The following is a 22,000-nucleotide window of genomic DNA, read 5'->3' as shown; positions in this document are numbered from 1 at the left end:
CGATTTTTTCTCTAATACCTGAAGACCTTTGAGGTATAGTTTGGTTTAGAGTCTTCAGGGGGTTCACAAACTTTTTCGTGAAAGAGAAAATTTTAAAATCAATATTATTTGGTGGACCGCCCTTTATTTTGTAAATATGTTCAGTTTTTAAAAAACAAGGCAAAAATATAAAAAAAATATTTCGTTATGTAAACTTGTATTTTTAACTAAATATACATTAGGTACAGTTCGGTTATGACGAATACAGTGGCAAACACGTTTTGAAAATAGCCGATATATTGGATTATTTGTTGGGTTAATCTAACCAAACCTGACCTAACCTAAACCAAGCTAACCTAACCTAAACTAACCCAAACTAACAATAATAATCCAGTAAATCGGGTATTTTCAAAATGTGTTTTCCGCTGTATTCCTCATAACCAAACTGTACCATATATTATTATTACTCCTATTAATATATGTACTAAAAATAACATTTTTTTTTTTTACCATGGCATTTATGCAATTGTTTGCTTGAAACTAAATCCTGCAATCTAGGCTCAAAGTTTGTGGTGTGAATCCGCAAAACAGATGCGATATGGCTGTCTGTTAATTTTGATCTTGTAGATATTAGAAAATGTTTTTACACAAATATAAGTACTTCTAAATAAAAAAGCCATTTGATAAGCATGTTTAATCATATTTTGATATACCTCAAGTGAAAGTCCTTTGTAGAATACAATTAAATTCTTTTCATAATAAGATGCTTTTGCTTCCACGTTCTCTTGCAAATCTATTTATTCAAACTGCATATTTACGAGAACAGCACTTCGCACATCCGCATACACAAATATTGAAGTGTCTGACCATTCATTCTTGCCAGAGGATATTTAATTTCAAATGTAATTTTTAATATTCGATAAGTTTTTGAAGTTCCCGTGTGATAAAAATTGGCTGATGGTTGTATTTGTCACCATTTCCAGGGGGCACTAGCGTGGAGGTTCTTTACACGCCAGAAGAAATTGAAGCTTCTAGGTGAGTATATCCAGTACTTTATTTTCATCGTTTGGTGTCTTATAATGAGACATGGGTATAATATTATATTAGACATTCTGAGTCAAAATCATACAGTGGCCGGTTTTATTCCAAGTTTATTCAATGCAAGAATATAACGGGAGAGAGTTACGTTGATAGAATAACCGCTTTTTATAAATTTTTAATAAGAGAACAGTAGTGAAAAAAAAGTGTAGTAGTAGTGGACAAAGTCTGTTTAACTATCAGGAGACATATTAAAAAAATAAAATAACATTTTTTGTTTGTCATTGCTTTCATACCGAAGTAGATAATATAATGAATGCCCCTCATATTATTATATATAATTTAATGTAGGTCAAATTCATTTTTCAACCAAATACATTATGAAAAGCATCTATTTGTGTGCAGCAGTATTTAAATTTTAAACGAACACGTTAAAAGCGTAGCCAGACATGTGATTGCGGGGACAATTATCACATGTGGGTAAATTTAAAATAGTATACAAAACTATTACATATTAACAACAATATTGAAGAAATTTAATAATTTTTATTTTAAGTAAAACGAAAATATTATCGTACTGATTCCACTTTTATTAAATATAACTAGACCGATTTTTTTCCGCCTCAGAAAGACATTTTAAACTAAAAGAATATACAACAAACATATTACATTAAATTTATACTGAACAAATTAAAAAGAGACAGAAATATGCAAAAATACATTTAAATAGATTATTTTTCGATTTGGCTATGCATACATTCAGACGATACTTCAGTGAAACGGCAAATAATTTTCAACTATAGGTGCGGCAAAATTTTGAACTCGCTGGCAATCGGAGAGCGAACGTCAAGGTGTAAACACGTCAATTTATTTTGTGATGGCGACGGGGGTATTAATTCTTAAATCGTGTAAAGATGACTAAAAAAGTTACCCATTTACTTGAAAAATAAATCATGTCAATGAATATATTTTTATTGTTACTAATAGAACGATAAACAGAACATTAAATGGACGCATGTTGGATTTATAAGACAAATTATATTTAGTTCACACGCGTCATTTGAACAATCCACGCATCGCCTAGTCACGATCTTTTTAGACCAACTGGACCAACTTTAAATCAACTGAGGTATAGCCTTTATAAAGTGTTACTTACCTACATAGTAGTAAATATTAAAAAATATCTTTTAAACGAAAAAAAGCAAATTAACATGTTCAATACTAATCAGTGCATAGATATACATGTACGGAGTCGACATTCTATTATTTTATGGACTTTTTATGAATAATAGTTATTAGCCATTCGCCATACAAATTGGATGCTTTTTCTGGATAAAATACACGTTAAAACAACATGATGTTTTTGACTAGCCACGGTTTAGAACTTGCGACCGACTTAGTGTTGATATAAAGACGGCCGCTCTACAAACCAACGTAGATTGATCATTTTTTTTTTTTTTTTTTTTTTAATAAACTTCATTAATATTTAGTATTTTTTATAATATGATTGACACGTAAACATGGTCATGCTAAGTGAAGACGTGCTGTGCTCACATAGTAAGCATTATCATATATTATATTATATACGTAGGTACGCTAAATATTAAAAAAAAAACTATATATTTTATGGGGATAAAAAAACTCAATCCGAGTTAGCACATTGATCGGCGATATTAAATAACTGACCACATGTATAAATTCCTTAATATCTATTTCCTGTAGTGTCCAATAATTATGACAAACTCAGTAAATAGCTTACTGCAATTATAATTTCCGCAATATCTGTTTTTCCATATGCAATGAAGTAAACTCTCTATAGAATAGCTGACTTAATTATAATAATTATTTCCTAGAGTTTCTTTTCAATATATTATTTTTATTGTGAGTTCATTAATGGTTCATAATTCAATGGATATATCACTCGAATATAAGTTCCCAGTTTGTTAGTATCTAAATCTCTGTATCGCACCGCACAGCATCTAATTCTACCGAGTCTCGGACCTCGAACAGTATTATAAGTATTGTAAAAATACTACTGTAACATACTCCAAATCTCGACTTCCTCATCCACCATACCTGAAACATACATATATATATACACACATTAATTTATATAACAAAATAATCTTTATACAATCTCAATAACACTTTTATCGTAATAATCATATTAAAATGACCAAAATAAAAATTATATTAGTGCAATGATTTCACGATAATACATTTCTACTATCTGTAAATATGCAATTAAATAATCAGCGAAAAAATAGAAAATTTTCCATATTGTATAATATATTTTCTAACGCCTGTAAGAGTCTACTGAGTTCGAAAATCCTAAGCAAGAATAACAAACTGCTTATCTACAAAACACTTATTCGACCAGTAGCTACCTATGGCTGTGAGACATGGTGCCTCACTCAAAGGGAAGAACATAAACTGGCCATATTCGAAAAAATGATCCTCAGGAGAATTTTCGGGCCCACATTGGAAAATGGAAGTTACAGGATAAAAATGAACCACGAGTTAGAAGAATTAATAAAACATGAAACGGTGGTGAAATTCTGTCGATCCCAAAGACTAAGGTGGGCTGGACACGTTGAGAGAATGCCTGAGAACAGGACGCCAAAAATCATAACCAAATGGATCCCACAGTGGAAACGGCCTAGGGGCAGACCAAAGAAGAGGTGGGCTGACTGTATCGAAGAGGGCTGGAGACTGGAGAGGAGCAGCCAGGGAAAGGAGCGTATGGAGGACAATTGTAGAGGAGGCCAAATCCCGCCCCGGGATGTAGTGCCGAGAAAGAGGAAGAAGATAATATATCTATCCACTTCAAGATATGAAAAAATATAATATGAATATTTTATATCTCTTCAAGCATTACTCAACTTTCTTATCAGTGTACTAAGTTAGGTGCATATAATTTGTATGCAGTCTGTCTGATGACAATATAAGAACATCATTTTTTAAATTGTATTAATCACAGTCATATACAGCTATGGGTGATTGGACTGACTATATAATGCGAGGTTAATAGCAAAATGAAGGTACTACGGTAGGGATTGCCAATTTTTTTACACCGAAGAGCCACACATACTAATTTAGATTTTTAAGGGCAATATGTACATATTATGATGTTTGAGACTTTGACGGTTGTTTTTCATTGTAATAGATTATTGGGTTTACACCGAGTGTACTTTTTACAACGTTTTTATTAGGTCGTATTCTTATTTGTCCGGTGGCTGTTTATCCGGTACAAACTTCCCGACTAGCTAGACATTTGAAACTTTTAGAATATATCAGAACACGATGCCAATGTATTTTTTTAGCCATCTTTAAGGCCATGCATTAGTTGAGGCACGGTCTAAAAAGATCGTTGCTAGGCGATGCGCGGATTGCGGGTGGCGGGTGAAAATGACGCCTGTCAAACGTAATATTATTTGTCATATAAATCCAACATACGTCCATTTTATGTTCTGTTTATTGTTCTATTAGTAACAATAATAATATATTCATTGACATGTTTTCTTTTTAAAGTAAATGGGTAACGTTTTTAGTCATCTTTACACGATTTTAGAATTAATTGACCCGTCGCCATCACGCAGCAAAGTGACGTGGTTCCGGGTCAACATTCTCTCACTGAATGGCAGCGAGTCCAAAATTTCGTCGCGCGTACAGTTGAAAATTATTTGGCGTTTCACTGATGCGTCACCTTAAGTACGAGGGTGGGTCAATAATTCCTTAGAAAAAAGCATTAAAACAGTTTTTATTTTTGTATTTTTTTTTTATTCCTCAACATAATCTCCTTGGAGCTTAATACACTTGGTTAGACGTTTCTCAATTTTTTTTAAACCGTCAGAAAAATAAGTTTTCGGAAGGTCCTCAAAATAAGCATTTGTCCGATCGATGACTTCTTCATTTGAAAAAAAACGTTGTCCACTTAGCCATTTTTTTAAGTTTGGGAAAAGGAAAAAGTCACTGGGGGCTAAATCTGGCGAATACGGTGGGTGGTCGACCAATTCGAACTTCAATTCTTCAATGTTAGCCATTGATCGTAAACATGTGTGAACACGGGCATTGTCCTGATGAAAGAGGATTTTTTTCCTGTTTAAATGAGGCCGTTTTTCTTCAATTTCGTTTTTTAGCTGGTCCAATAAAGATGCATAATAATCCCCTGTTATTGTTTTTCCTTTTTCCAAATAGTCAACGAAAATAATTTCACGTGCATCCCAAAATACAGTAGCCATAACCTTACCAGCTGATTTTACGGTTTTCGCCTTCTTTGGACATGGTTTGTCTTCGCAATCCACTGCTTTGACTGTTCTTTCGTCTCGGGAGTATAGTGGTGTATCCATGTTTCATCTACAGTCACAAAGCGATGAAAAAATTCATCCGTATTGCGTTGCATGAGCGACAACAGGGCTTTAGAGGCCACCACCCTATTGCGTTTATTGTCGACTGTGAGCAAACGCGGCACCCATCTTGCAGAAATATTTTTCATGCCCAATTTGTCATGTAAAATAGAAATGACGCTACCTTTTGAGATCCCTGTAACCTCAATTATCTCACTCAACTTTAATCTTCGGTCACTTAACACCATATCGTAGATTTTATTGATCATTTCTGGTGTAGTCACCTCTACAGGACGTCCTGAGCGTGGTTCATCCTTTGTTGATGTACGACCACGTTTAAATTCATTTAACCAGTTATAAATAGTTGCAAGTGAAGGAGCAGATATGCCGTGAACTAAATCCAACTCATTTTTTATTTCCTTTGCTGTTAACCCTTTTATATTAAAATGTTTAATAACAGCTCTAAACTCAATTTTCTCCATTTTCCATTTTTCCATTTTCCACAAGCAAATTTTTTTTTTAAATGTACGAGAAACACACAACAACCCGACCAATCTGATTGAAACTTCGCAGCATACTGAATCGGTAGTGCCGCTGCATGAAAACAAACCGCTTACAGTACTAGTCGCGCCACCTGTCGGCTTTTCTAAGGACTTATTGACCCACCCTCGTAGAATTGAATTCATTTTCATTTAATTCTGTTTTGTATGAAAAGTTATTTCGGAATAAATCCGTAATCCAATCCACTATTATTGGTTGCTAGGGGTCCTAGTAACTAAATTATTAATATATACGTGTGTTACTATGAAAATCAATATGAATGTCAAAATGACATTTCAGTATTATTTCTATCAAGTACAAAATTTTTTTGATCGTTTAAGCTAGTCAAGTTTATAATATGATTCAACAGAAAATTAAAAAAAATATAAAAAGTTTTTTATCTTGTAATTATTCATTCTTTCCTCGATGTTTCGGGTTCGTTGCAGAGGCCATTATCAATAGATATGTGATATTATGAAATGTAGTGTAGGTGTATGAATGCAAACGTCGCTCTAAGAATGCCAAAAGTAAACGTTGCTCAGAGTAATGTGTCAATCGTTACAACCAGGTATACCGGATCGAATGTTAGATTTTGTTGACAGTACTGGAAGTCATGACGTTTTTAGCCGTAACCCATCATCCCTATTAATATTTTCAGGATTTCTATGGATTTCAATGGACTAATTTACTGATCGTGAGAAATATTCTTTATTCCAACCCAGTAACTTGGTTTCGAAGTCAAATTTGTGTCTTGTATCCATCGAGTGCTCGGCAATCGATGAGATCGTGTAGTGTTGAAGTCGGTATGCCCTCTCGTGTTCACTCACTCGCTTCTTTATCGTTCGAAAAGTTTGGCTAATATAATATAAATACATATTTATTACCCTCATGATGAAACTACGTGATTTGGTGAACACTGCTAATACTATCTTACTCGACAACTCAATTGAGGGCACTCAGGAGACGATTGATGAACCGAATAACAATTCATTAAATTTCAAAAAATCATGCAAGGTTTTGTGTAATAGAGTCTTTCTCGATCTAGATTATCTCCTAATTATCAACGGATAATATTGAGAGTTTTGGCAGCTTTAAATACCTTAGAGTGGATATTCCATAGATCAAAGACGAAACACTTACTGAAAACATCTAGTAGTCCAAAAGTAGACATACATATAGGTCTCTGGATCAAAGAAATAGCTGTTAGCCGGCTTGCACATAAAAAATTGTCTCATATGCAACGTGTCCAATATGTCATTGTGACGTCATCGTTATTCACAAAACACACGATGCCAAATGGAGCTCCGCAGATTGGTCGAATGCAACTTTTTAGTTTGAAAAAAAAAAACATTTAGTGCTGCTAACAACAAATCGCATGTGTCTCGGGCTGAGAGTCAAAGACGCCAACATGCATAATGCACACTGACAAATTGGTCATTCCTATACCTATATATACGCTAGGTAGATGTGCGTAGTTTTCATATGTAACATCGAAACGACGTTTCTAGAAGATTTGATTTATTGCTGTGCGGCAGACCAGGTGAGTTTAGATGTGAGAGCCGGCTTAAACTCTGTGTATATATTAATGTAATGCACAAGACCAAGTAGAGTAGAATCAACTTGGGGAACTCTTCATCCAGCAGTGAATAGATTCGAGTTGATGATAATGATGATTCAAGATATAATCGTAGTGTTTCCTTAAGTAGATAACAATTTTCACAGTATTTAAGGTAAATAACATATTTAAAAACCATTTTAGAAGCCTTGAGACATACACGTAGGTAATGGTATACCTACTTAGCATTGTGTTCAAATTTTAAATTAAGAAGTGTAAATAAATATGTCTACGATAATCTTTTATGAAGGCCTAGGTCTGTGGATTGCTGATAAAAACCACGTATAGAGAGAGGTCAATATTTTTCTGTATCTTTTTCATATTTAAATTGATATTTACGTAATATTATGAATAAAGCTAGTTACTGGTTACATTAAAAGTAATTAACAGCTAATATCCCTCACGCTGTCATTTATTATCGTGATTAGTTTTCTTTGACATCTATACAGCACGACTTTATAAATTTAGTATTATAATATCATGATTATTATTTCGCAAAAAAAATACAACAGTTTTATAATATTTAAAAGGTATTGAGTCCTTTCGTAAGAAACGATACATACATCAGGATTAGATAAAATACTAATACTAAGTATTGATCATTTTACCACGTTATTATTAGCTTGTATTCTTGTTTGTCGGGTACAAATTTTTTCTTGTGCAGTACAATTTTTTTTATCGTTTGTCCAAGATTTTTAACTAACTTCCCGACTAGCTAGACACTTGAAACTTTTAGAATATATAAGAACACGACGACAATGCATTTTTTTAATACTTTTGGCCATGTTTAAGCAGAATTGAATCCATTTTCAGTTAATTCTGTTTTGTATGTTTCGGAAAAAATTTGTTAAAAGTAATATTTACTACTCACTATTATTGGTTGATAAGTGGGTCGTAGCAACTAAATTATTAATATATACGTGCATTTTTTGGAAATCAATATGAAATGTCAAAATGACATTTCTGTATTCTATAATATGTATTCAGTATTTCTATCAAGTACGATAAAAAGTTTTTATTAATACATAGAATTGTCAAGTTTATATGATTCAACAGAAAATTAAAAAACGTGGTATATAAAAAGTTCTTTTTATCTTGTGATTATTTCTTTTCATTATCGACTCTATGTGTAAGTAATATAAATGTTGTCTTTAAATAGTTTTAATGTATATTATTGTCGTGTTGATTTGTCTCCAAGGTAAGTTATTTCAACACCTCATTAAATGTCGCAATTACTCGGATAAGGCAATAAATTGTAGTTTTTATGTTGACAATGAGTTTTTTACGTAAATATTTATTTTGCTCCAGTAGTATTAATTGTTGGACTAGAAACGGTGTCAAAATAATAATAATTTTCTTTGCGTGTGAAAATTAATAAGTAGTCATACAAACCAATAATGCTACATTTTTGTACCTATAACGTATGTAAGTGTTTATGAGCAATATGATATTAATTTGTACTAAATACGCAACTTCTATTTATCTATGTATATTCATTCTGGTGTAAAAATAATATTATTCAGTGATGAACAGTGCCTGTGAGAGGAAGGTAAGCGATTGATGAAGCGAGTGAACACGTCTTGGGTAGTTATACTTACGGGAAGTTAAATTTTGTATACAACACAATTAGCACTAGAATAGGCCATAGTAATGAAACACAGTGTAGTAATAAAAAAAATTTAATTGTGTTTAACTGTCAACTGTTTTATTAAAGTTATTAATAGTAGTAATATAAGTAAAACAAACACACATGTTTTGAGAAAATAACACATAACTATTGTGACCTCACCGGGTTGAACCTGAAGCCATCATATGAAAGTTCACCGCCTTACGCAATGGACTACAAGGGCTGCCACATATATATTTTTTGACCATGTACGATCCTAATAAGATCATATACGCCTCCACAGAGTAGATTTTTGTTTTAACGATACAAGGATATTGGCCACTTGTTCATCTCTCATACTCCAAACACAAATTGAAAAACAGTATGTGTATTTGCCAGATTCAGGATTCGAATCTGGGACCCTAGACATTATAAAGCGCCACGTAAGTCGATCGGTCATCGTGGGCCATATCTTTTGGATCCGATTTATTCATTCAATATTTGATTATGTTCGTAACAGAAATATTTAGAAAAAAATCCTAAAACCAAATAGTCGAAAGTCCATATAGACATCAAGCAGATGAAATATCCTAAATTTCATTTTTCTGAAAGGCTTCTTTTACATAATGACACACTACCTTTTTGATAAAGATAATGAAACATTCAAAATTTAGGAACACTAAATTATATTATTCATATTATTTTAATATTTTGGGTGAAAACTGTTTCCTGATGTGAGGCTCATCGGGCACCAATGGCGAAGGCTGTGCGGCTGGTCAATGCACTCATTTTTAGTGATGTGCTATGTATTTTGTATATTTGTGTATTTCTTGAATTATTGTTGTTTTTCTTTCTTGCTATAAAATATTTTTTTTGTTTGTTTTTCTCTACTAAGTTGATTTACCTCTGGGTTCTTTTTATTCAAAATATCATGTTGTGAACGTCTTGAATTAATAATTTGCTATGTGCTCAATGTGTCTTTTTTTAAATAAACAGATAAATAAATAACTTATTTAGGGTTTTCTAGGTTTTCTAGATTGCAAAAAATGCGATGACACGCCTTACCACTAACTGGAAGGATCGGGGAATTTCGATTGTCACGAAAATAATGCTTTTACAAATAAGTGTCCTCGATATTTCTATACGGAGTCGAGTCGTGAACCCTGAAGGCGAAGAAACAGAAAGTAATTGATGCCTTTGAGATGTGATGTTGGCGCCGAATGCTTCGTATTTCTCGGACGGAGCACAGGACGAACCAGTCAATCATCCAGAGACTGAAGATAAAAGAATGGCTCTCAACAATATGTCTGAGAAGAATTCTGCAGTTTTTTGGACATATTGTCAGGCGCGGACCAGAGAACGTGGAGAGACTGGTAGTTTTGGGTAGCCTCCAGAAAAGGTGAAGCAGAGGAAGAGCGTCTGCGTGCTGGAGCGACCAAGTGAAAGAGCTGACTGGGGGCATCATCAAAGCGGAAGATCGAGAAGAATGGAAAGTCTTGGTCGCCGATCCTCAGCCATGAGTGCACGACCAAGAAGAGAAGAAGAGAGGGTTTTTTATTATTACCTTTATTTACTATAACTATTACTATTATTACTTCGTATTAGCTACAAATTTAATTTGAAATAATATTGATAATTAATTAGAGCATAATAATATATATATTTATAATATACTGACAAAATAAAATTCATAATAATAGTTTAAATTTTAAATCTGTTTGGGTCAAGTTTTGAACCAAATGGTATGGTTTGAGGGGGAATTAACTTCAATGTAAGGACGTTCCATAGACGTTCGAGAGTGTTTAGTTTTGTATGCTTTTTGTATTACATAATCAGTGTGATTCACTCTGCCGAAAAAAAGAATTACTTGATATTGGTTTTATTTGACAAAACCAATATTGATTGTATACAATAAAACATGGAAGAAATATAAGTTATGTATGTACTTAAAAACAAATTACAATATTAGGTATGCAAGTTGGCCAATCAGCACAAAAGTTTATTTTTGTTTCATGATATTATGGTTTTCCATTGATTAATCTTTGTGATTTATAATCATTAAGCAAAGTGCTAAAAGTAAGATTGTGTTTCGTGACGATTTGGCGATACGCGTTACTGATATTACAGAACGATTAGCGTTTGTTGAATTATGCCATTTTGGGTTACCTTAAACATTAGATTGCAAAAAATATACTGCCATTTGAAATAATACCACCTATGTAGAGTTCACAATAAAGTAAAATTAACACTACAATTATTTAGGTGGTTATTATGAACGACGACATTAAAAAACTATTCCTGGACAATTTCAGGTAAGTTAAAGGTGGAATAATTAAATTATGCTATATTTATTACCGTGGCATAGAGTCTAGGGAATCCAATCCCGAGCCAAAATATTGATCCCGGGATTTTGGGATTACAATTTGACGATCTCAGGACTGGTCCCGGAATTGACATTTTTTTTCGATAGTTGATATTAAATTTTTATATACTTATACAATAACATTAATAAAATCGGTCAAAAATAAATTTAATATAATTTATCACGTTAATTATCTACGTTGAATCTTGGAAATATATAGGTTTATTGAGGTAAATAATGTTGTTATATAAATAATAATGTGAAAGTAAAACAGTTTTATTTATTTATGAAAAGATAACAAATACAAATACAAGTGCAATTAAAACAAAAAAATAACATGGTGTCGACAATAAATATAATATTATAAAAAAAATAAAAAATAATTAAAACATTATTCTGATTAATATGCCCGAAGTATTACTAAAGCATGAAGTGTTAATTTTTTTAGTTTTTTCGATGTTATTGAGTATTTTTCTGTTATATTTTATTTTCCATACAAATTGATAAAAAAAATCAATCCCGAATGTTTCGGGATTACGTTTACCGATCCCGGGATTCATTGATATCGAAAACAGTCCGGGATCCCGGGATTGGAATCCCTAATAGAGTCCTATTCGACAACCAAATCAAGAACATTCAAGGAACACTCGACAAGCTCCATAATGTAGAGTTGGTTTAAAAATCGAATAATTAATAAAAGAAAATCAACGTTTTACTAAAACTCCGTGGGCATATTGTTTCGTAATTTTCAAAATAAAAATGTATTAAATTTAGCAATAATTAATAATAACACAAAAAAATAGCAAGATTTTTGGTGTTATAATTAAATCATAATGAGACAAAGCACACATTAAGACTACAGAGTTACGATTTCAACTTTTTTTTTTAGATTCTTTAGACTCGAGAATTCTTGAATAATAATTATCTTCTTATGGTCCATTTACTTCCTTGGTCCAGAGTTTCTTTTTTAACACATTCGGCCCATTTTTTGTTATTGCTGAATTTAAATAATCAAATGAAATGCGATAGCATTTTTTAGCCTTTCTAAGCCAAAATTTTTACTAGAGAGTTTGACAAATTGAAATTGAAAGTTTTTTTAAGATTTTCTTGGTTTTAGATTCCGTTTTAAAGTATTGAATATCATATATCGCAATTTTGTATGATCAATTTTTAATAGATTTAATAGGTACCTACTCACATTTAAAAAAAATAACCGTCAGACGTTATTAATTTTTCAGAGTTATCAAAAGAAAAAAATCCAAATGAAAAATAACTGCAAACGAAATTTTCGAAAGCTAAGAATAAATGAATGCTGTATTTTGAAAACGTTACAACTCTCAATTGTGTTTTCGCCAAAATAGTGAAAAAAATAATATATAAAATTAAATAGTGAATTTTTTATGTAAAATATATTATTTTATAGTCAGTTCTAACTGAGTAATCTTCAAAAAACTACACAAAAAGTTGTCTTAAATTTGTGTATTTAGATATTAATATGATGATTTTTACAACTTAGGTATGTCATTCTTTTTTAAAATGTGACATGTAACGTCTTAGAAATACAGCATTGAAATACTTTTCTATTATTATAAATCATGTACAAACATCTTAAAATATTTTTCTAGGTACGGGTAATTTGCTAAATATTTCTTGTCGTAAAAATATTATATTTATGCAATAAAACATGTAGGCTAAACTAAATTCAGAAATTACCAACGTTTCAACACAATAATTAATATTGTGTCACGCAATTTACATATTATTTTAGGAGGTCCAAAGGGAATTATATGATTTTTTTTTAAATTTTTGGCCATGTAAATGCCAATTCAATTAATATCACAATCTATATTGTTTAAAAATTAATCAACTATACGCCAGTTATCACCTATTGTGACAGATCTGAGGAATAAAACTGACAAGATTGTGCAATACTGTTGATTAATGTTGTTGAGATTAAAAGTTAAGTAACAAGTAAATTTTAGAAGCGCCTAGTTTAAAAACCACCTAAACGATTTAAGGTACTCGTAGTTTAGAGAAAAACGAGAAAAACTCATATCTTTTATATCTGTGAGATTTATGTATTAATTGAAGTTATTCTTCTTTTTGCGCGATTGGAAAATCAGATCAGAGTGTATTTTTGGCGTGTGACGCCGATGTAACGCTTTAGGCGTGCGAAAGAAGTTACAACACAATTCATTCGTATAACTATTATAACATTCTAAACTGTTCATTTATATTCGTAAAATATTTAAGTGTATATTTATTTTTCATTGTAAAGATTGTGTATCAAGATTTGAGGCTAATAAGTATTATTTATGAGTAAAATTATATATCAATAAATATTTTTTTTTTGAATGTTGAGTTAGTAAATAATTCAAACAATGGTATGTTGAAAATTTACAATATTTAGATACTTCATACACAAAAATACATATTTTTACAGTTAAGGATAATATTTGTCGCATATCCCATGTCAATTTATTTATTAGCGGTTTATAATATAACGTACCTAATTAAAGATAAAAATATTTATTATGTTGTTGTTTGATTTAATAAAACGATTGTTTTTGTAGTACTTATTCCACTTTAATATATAAATTTGGACCGGTTTCATGCTCTAAGGCGGAAATTGCTCTAAATTGCGGTTTATTAAATCAAACAACAATAAAATGGAGTTCCACCATGAATTGACAGTTAAAAAAATAAAAGAAATTATTATGTTTCATCACAAAAACCAATACCTATCTTGTTTCAGTTAAACCATTAAATAGGCTATGTTTTACTTTTGATTTGTAATAAATTATTATTGTTAACGAAAATAGTTGTACAGTCATCTGTTTAAGCAAAGATGGTCGAAATAAATAATATAAATAATATAAATTAAATAAATCAAAAATAAAAGAAAAAGAAATAAATCATTCCATTCATATTAAATTATTAAAATAATGGGTCACTAAAGATAATAATTATTATTATCTGTAATTGTATGTTTGCTTGTAGTAAATATTATAACACTCATTTAATTTATTTACTTAACAGGTTTGCGCTGAGATTAATACACAAAATACAGTGAAACATCAGGTAAAATCGAAATACGTAAGAATAACAATATGTAAATAGTGGACCGCCATTTTTTCTTCGTGAAAACAATGCTACCAACGTAGAATATATAAATACAGTTTTTCATGGATACCAATTCAACCAAGCTAACAATAATATTATTGTAATATAAAAAAATATATTAATAAAATTTCTCTAAAATACTTGTATTACAATATGTGAATTAGATAATTATGTAAATATTTTGTTGAATACTATTATTAATATTCCCATAATAATAATGCGTACTGATGACAACTGTATTGAAGTTATTAGTAAAATTCAAATAAAGAATACCGTAACAAAAATGTTGCTAGCACGTAAAAAGAAAATCCCCCATTTTCTTCAGCGCTTTATCGTATTTTAATTTCCTCCAAACTTCCCCAATGCCCGTATTGCGTGGGCCAATTATAACATAAGAACGGTGATTTATTTGAATTGAATTGAAAGAGTCACGTGGTCTAGAATCACGGAGCATTCATTGTTCGCTATGACGTACAAAGATACAATCTGAGGGGAAGGGTGATATGGAGAAATCGGAGAAAATACAAAAAAATGGTAATTAAAAAGCACTGATGTTTAATAGCTTCAAATTCACTAACGACGTAGGTACACATATGTAGGTGTAAAATGAATTAACTGAAAATTTAAAAAAATATATGTACGATATTGTTATGAAACATCTCATTTATACTTGTAAAATAATTTATTTGTGTCAAAGCAAAATTTGATATTCCAAGAGACTTTTGAAATTAGTTAGCTTTACTATTGATTATTCTTAAAAAAATCATCAATACTGGCAGAAAGTTGTAATACATATTATATTTTTTCATATTTCATATTTAATTATTAACAAAATCGGTTTCTACTTATGAACTCTTCCATTTATAATAACTTAATGGAGACTTTTTATTAAATAATTGATGATATTATTTAGAATATAGGTAGGTTCTCTGAAATACAGTGTTTATTTATTATTAATATTACTGTGTATGATTTATATAAGACAAGCTGAAGGGCCATGCTTCGCACAGGGTCGCTACTTGGATACATTATTTATCTTAGATATTTAAAAAAATAATAATAAGTACTTACCTTTTTAATATTAAAATATCTGTGTAATACAATATGGCAATATGAAAATAATCTCCTATATATTATTATCCTACAGATTTGCCCGTTTTTGCGAGCGATTGTGTGCCTTATTCGTCACGTCCGATGGGTTAAAACGCCAAACACACTTATGGAATGTTCGAAATTCAAATAGGTCATATAGAGTATGAAAGGAAGGGTTTTCCGAATTTAAGTTATCTTGCGATATAATATTGATGTTTCTCTAAAGCTTTCCGGCACATACGTCACATTATTGACAATATGGGAATTTATTTTTTCACAATGTTTGCAACACTCGAACCGACTAAACAAAGATGGCCAATTTAAAATGCGTTTTAACCGATATATACAATCAATTTTCACAAACTAATCATAATAAGATTGATCGATAAACATATTAGAACTGATTTATTTAAATTTTTATGAATTAAGTTCTCTGTTTAAGTTAAGTTTCTACACCTCTGACGGAAATCAAGTCTTTTGACACTATAAATTTATTACGCTATGTATACTAACATACGGTATTTCAATTGACTGACCACATATTTACTTATGAGATGCATTCGAGTGACTGTAAGTTGAAGTGAGCACAATTTTATATAACTTAACACAGTCACAAAAAAATCACTTTTAAAAACAAGGTAACATACGTCATTATTTGTTGTTTATGTAAAAAACGACAGGTGATATTATTTACGTCTCCTAATGATTTAAAAATGCACAGCACTATATAATAACTCACATTTATAACAAGCACCCATAGATAACTATAAATATTCAAATAAACAATAACATTTATACGAATTCCGATTAAAACTGATCATTTCATTGAAACGCGGGCGTACGACATATCGGCGTTTTACGACACCAAGGAAAATTTTTAAATATGTCACTTTTTTTTTTTTTTGTAAGGCTGTTGAATCAATTTTTATTTTGAACCAATGAAACTTATATACATTTAATTAGCTCATTATAACCCAAAAATATTTAAAAGGTATCAACCAGTGTTGCCAACTAACATTTTCAAAGTTCAGTAGATTTTTTGATTTTTTCTTCAAAATACCATTGATTGACAAAAATGTATGAAATTCAACGATTGTGTTTGGTGAAAGCGTGCATATTGACATAATCTCACAAGTGTCTTTTAAAAAATCATGTAAAAAGTGACTTTTGTTCATCACAAATATCATTATTTCTTCTTTTCCTGACAACAATTTCAGTAGATCTAATGAAATTCCAGTAGACATGGCAACACTGACTATGCGATCAACCCAGTGTTGCCAAGTCAAAATTTAAAAATTCAGTAGATAGACATGGCAACACTGACTATGCGATCAACCCAGCAGTGTTGCCATGTCTACTGAAATTTGCCAATATACTGAATTTTTGATTTTTTTTCGAAATTCAAGAAATCTACTGATATTTGTGTTTCTCCATAATTGTAAATTAACTGATGATTCTTTCAATAATAAACTTGAAATGATTTACGCATGACCTTTTTTGATGTTATACACTTCTAAATTGACATAAAAAGCATTGTAACTCTACCCAAGAGCGCCATTTTACCCATTAATATCATCATTGTTTACAGTAAATTAATATTATTAGTTATTGTTATTCTTATTAGTTTATATCATATCTAATAAACCACATTTTTCAAAATCTTCTGAAATTTTAAATTTTGACTTGGCAACACTGGGTTGCAGTGTTGCCAAGTCAAAATTTAAAAATTCAGTAGATATACATGGCAACACTGACTATGCGATCAACCAGTGTTGCAAAGTCAAAATTAAAAAAAAAATCAGTAGATAGACATGGCAACACTGACTATGCGATCAACCCAGTGTTGCCAAGCCAAAATTTAAAAAATCAGTAGATAGACATGGCGACACTGACTATGCGATCAACCCAGTGTTGCTAAGTCAAAATTTAAAATTTCAGTAGATTTTGACAAAAAATTCAGTAGATTTCATAAAATATCAGTAGATTTTGAAAAATGTGGTTTATTAGATATGATTTAAAACTAATAAGAATAACAATAACTAATAATATTAATTTACTGTAAGCAATGATGATATTAATGGGTAAAATGGCGCTCTTGGGTAGAGTTACAATGCTTTTTATGTCAATTTAGAAGTGTATAACATCAAAAAACGTCATGCGTAAATCATTTCAAGTTTATTATTGAAAGAATCATCAGTTAATTTACAATTATGGAGAAACACAAATATCAGTAGATTTCTTGAATTTCATTTATTATATTATCTATAATTATCATTATTAATACATTACATACATTACTATAATTATAATTATCATTATTAATAATATATTATCTATATACTATTAATTATATTTATCTACATATTCATATCATCATCATCATCAACTAGGATCAATCCACTGCTGGATGAAGGGTTCCACAACCTGATTCTACTACTAGCAGTTAAACGAATTTGTGATACTATACCTATTTATATCATCCTTATCAACATCGACCTGAACCAATCCACTGCTGGATCAAGGCCTCCCTAGCCTGATTCTATACTTTTCTGCATTTTAATTGCTGTATTTATCAAAATCGGTGATATTATATTTATCTACATATTTATATTGTCATTATCATCATCGACCTGAACCAATCCACTGCTGGATAAAGCCCTCCCTAGCCTGATTCTATACTTTTCTGCATTTTAATTGCTGTATTTATCAAAATCGGTGATATTATATTTATCTACATATTTATATTGTCATTATCATCATCGACCTGAACCAATCCACTGCTGGATAAAGCCCTCCCTAGCCTGATTCTACTCCTTTCTGTCATTTGAATTGCTGTATTTATCAAAATCGGTGATATTATATTTATCTACATATTAATATCGTCATCGTCACCATCGACCTGATCTAATCCACTGCTGGATGAAGGGTTCTCTAGCCTGATTCTATTCCTTTCTGTCATTTGAATTGCTGTATTTATCAAAATTGGTGATATTATATTTATCTACATACTCATATCGTTATCATCATCATCATCAACTAGGATCAATCCACTGCTGGATGAAGGATTCCGCAACCTCATTCTACTACTATCAGCGAAATGTCAAACTGTCTGACGTGAATAAAAAATCCATCCCGAAGAGAAAACTATGGCGCCATCTATGCATACTTCACAATTATAATAAAATCCAACACCGCCAAGCCGTCTGCAAGACCTAGCGAGATAGACTGGCGAGAGCCAGCTGGCTCAGCTAGTCTCCTATATATTATTATCCTAAGAGATTTTGGAAAATACACCAACAGCTCATTTAAGCGACATTTTATTGTTATTTTTACATCTTCACTTCGAAATGTGCGCTACCGATTCATCTACCGATTGAATTGAACACATTTCAGAAATTTTCCATGATTTGACATGTATGTGACGTTTATATCCGATATTTTCTTACACATCGTATGCAATCGCCATATTTACTGCTTATGCCCCACAGAATGACGTCTTCGTCGCTTAAGACCTTCTAATCCTTTATTTGACAAACGAATTCGATTATTTTTATTCAAATATTGTAATGTAGGCATTGGCGCACTTTTTTCCGGTGAAAAAACCATAATCCTGGTACAATTTACTACGTATAATATCTTTTGACAGCGGGGTACGCCACTGACGGCCATTTCATAGATAACGTGATATTCCAAATTTGATTTTTTTAAAATACATTGTGGCTGTTCACTCAATCTTTTTTTATTGAATAATTACCTAGGCTACTAATTTCCATAGATCAGATAGTCATATTAAACTAACAAAGTTGCCATTGCAAACAATAAAAGAAATTAATACGAATTGTTATAGTCATCAAAATGTGTGATATTGTATAATATCTACATATTTTTATCGTCCCTATCATCATCAATCTTGACCTATCTATTGCTGGATGAAGGCCTCCTCCGCCTTATTCTACTCCTTACTTACACATGAATTGTTAAATTTATCAAAATCAGTGATATTATATTATTATCTACCTATCTATATATTATAATGCCATTATTATCACGAGCCTCAATAAATCCACTGCTGGATGAAGGCCTCTCTACGTTGATTGTATTCTTGACAGTATTGAATTTCTAATGCTATTTATCTATATATTCATATCGTCATCATAATCATCATCATCATCAATCAGGATCAATCCACAGCTGGATGAAGAGTTCCGCAACCTGATTCTACTACTATTGGTTTAACGAATTTGTGATATTATACATATTTCTACCCATCTTATCATCATCGACTTGAACCAATCCACTGCTGGATAATGGCCTCCCTAGCCCGAATCTACTCCTTTCTGTCATATGAATTGCTGTATTTATCAAAATCAGTGATACCATATTTATCTACAAATTCATATTGTTATCATCATCATCATCAACCAGGATCAATCCTCTGCTTAATAAAGACCTCCATAGAGTGATTCTACTCCTTTTTATCATATGAATCCCTGTATCTATAAAAATCGGTGATATTATATTTATCAGCATATTCATATCATCATCATCATCATCAACCAGGATTAATCTACTGCTTAATAAAGACCTCCCTAGCCTGATTCTACTCCTTTCTGTCAAATGAATTTCTGTATTTATCAAAATCGGTGATATTATATTTATCTACATATTCATATCATCATCATCATCATCATCATCAACCAGGATCAATCAACTGCTGTATGAAGGGTTCCGCAACCTGATTCTACGATAGGTTTAACGAATTTGTGATATTATACCTATTTCTGTCGTCCTTATTATAGACCTGAACCCATCCACTGCTGGATAAAGGCCTCCCTAGCCTGGTTCTACTCCTTTCTGCCATTTGAATTGCTGTATTTGTCAAAATCGGTGATATAATATTTACCCATTCAAAATATCGTCATTATCATCATCAACCAAGATCAATCCACTGCTGGATGAAGGTTATACCAACATGATTCTATTCTTCTTGGTCATGTAAACTGCTATATTTTTTTTAAATTTGTGATTTCATATACCTAACCATTTATATCGTCATTATCGTCATCAACCCGTATCAATCCACTGCTGGATGAAAGGCTCTTTAAGCTGATTCCACGTCTTTAGGTCTTATAAATTCCTATTCTTATCAGAATTGGTCTAGAATAGACTCAGATATAATATGTATTGCTTTATTATTTATCAACATTTGTCAAGATATGAATATCCCACACCGGGAAACTATATTGTTTAAGGTTAATTTTTAAATCAAAATATGATTTTAAAATATTATTCTATGGCTGCAAGCATTTATTTTTTATAGACAATGAAACCAAATAATGTTTAAATTTATTTTTTATGCTGCCAACCTTTTTCTATTATGTAAATGGGACCCGAAAGAGATTAATTTTAGCGTTATATTAGATCGCTTTTTATGATAATCACAATTGAGATGTATAATTATTTATCATTTTTAAATGCACATAGCTACACATATATTGTATTAAAATTATTGTAGACAAATCAGCGAAATATTAAACTGTCTGACGTGAATTAAAATCCATCCCGAAGGGAAAACTATGGCGCCGTCTATACATACTTTACAATTATATTAAAATCCAACACCATGTCATTATGACGAAAAGCTGTCTGCAAGACCTAGCGAGACAGACTGGCGAGAGCCAGCTGGCTCAGCTAGTCTTTCATTATTATTATCCTAAGAGATTTTGGAAAATACACCAACAGCTCATTTAAGCGACATTTTATTGTTATTTTTACATCTTCACTTCAAAATGTGCGCTACCGATTCATCTACCGTTTGAATTGACCACATTTCAGAAATTTTCAATGATTTTACAGGTACTTGACGTTTATATCCGATATTTTCTTACACACCGTATACGATCGCCATATTTACTGTCCACGCCTGTCAGAATGACGTCTTTGTCGCTTAAGACCTTCTAATCCTTTATTTGACAAACGAATTCGATTATTTTTATTCAAATATCGTAATGTAGGCATTGGCGCACTTTTTTCCGGTGAAAAAAACCATAATTTTGGTACAATTTAATACGTATAATATCTTTTGACAGCGGGGTACGCCACTGACGGCCATTTCATAGATAACGTGATATTCCAAATTTGATTTTTTTAAAATACTTTGTGGCTGTTCACTCAATCTTTTTTTATGGAATAATTACCTAGGCTACTAATATCCATATTAAAATAGTTGCCATTGCAAACAATGAAAGAAATTAATACGAATTGTTATAGTTATCAAAATGTGTGATATTGTATAATAT

Source organism: Rhyacophila brunnea, unplaced genomic scaffold (genome assembly GCF_057557595.1).
Source record: "Rhyacophila brunnea isolate RB1 unplaced genomic scaffold, BYU_Rbru_1.0 scaffold_10, whole genome shotgun sequence".
Taxonomy (NCBI): Eukaryota; Metazoa; Arthropoda; class Insecta; order Trichoptera; family Rhyacophilidae; genus Rhyacophila; species Rhyacophila brunnea.
The sequence above is the reverse complement of the archived record's forward strand: the minus strand, read 5'-3'. Positions refer to the sequence as shown.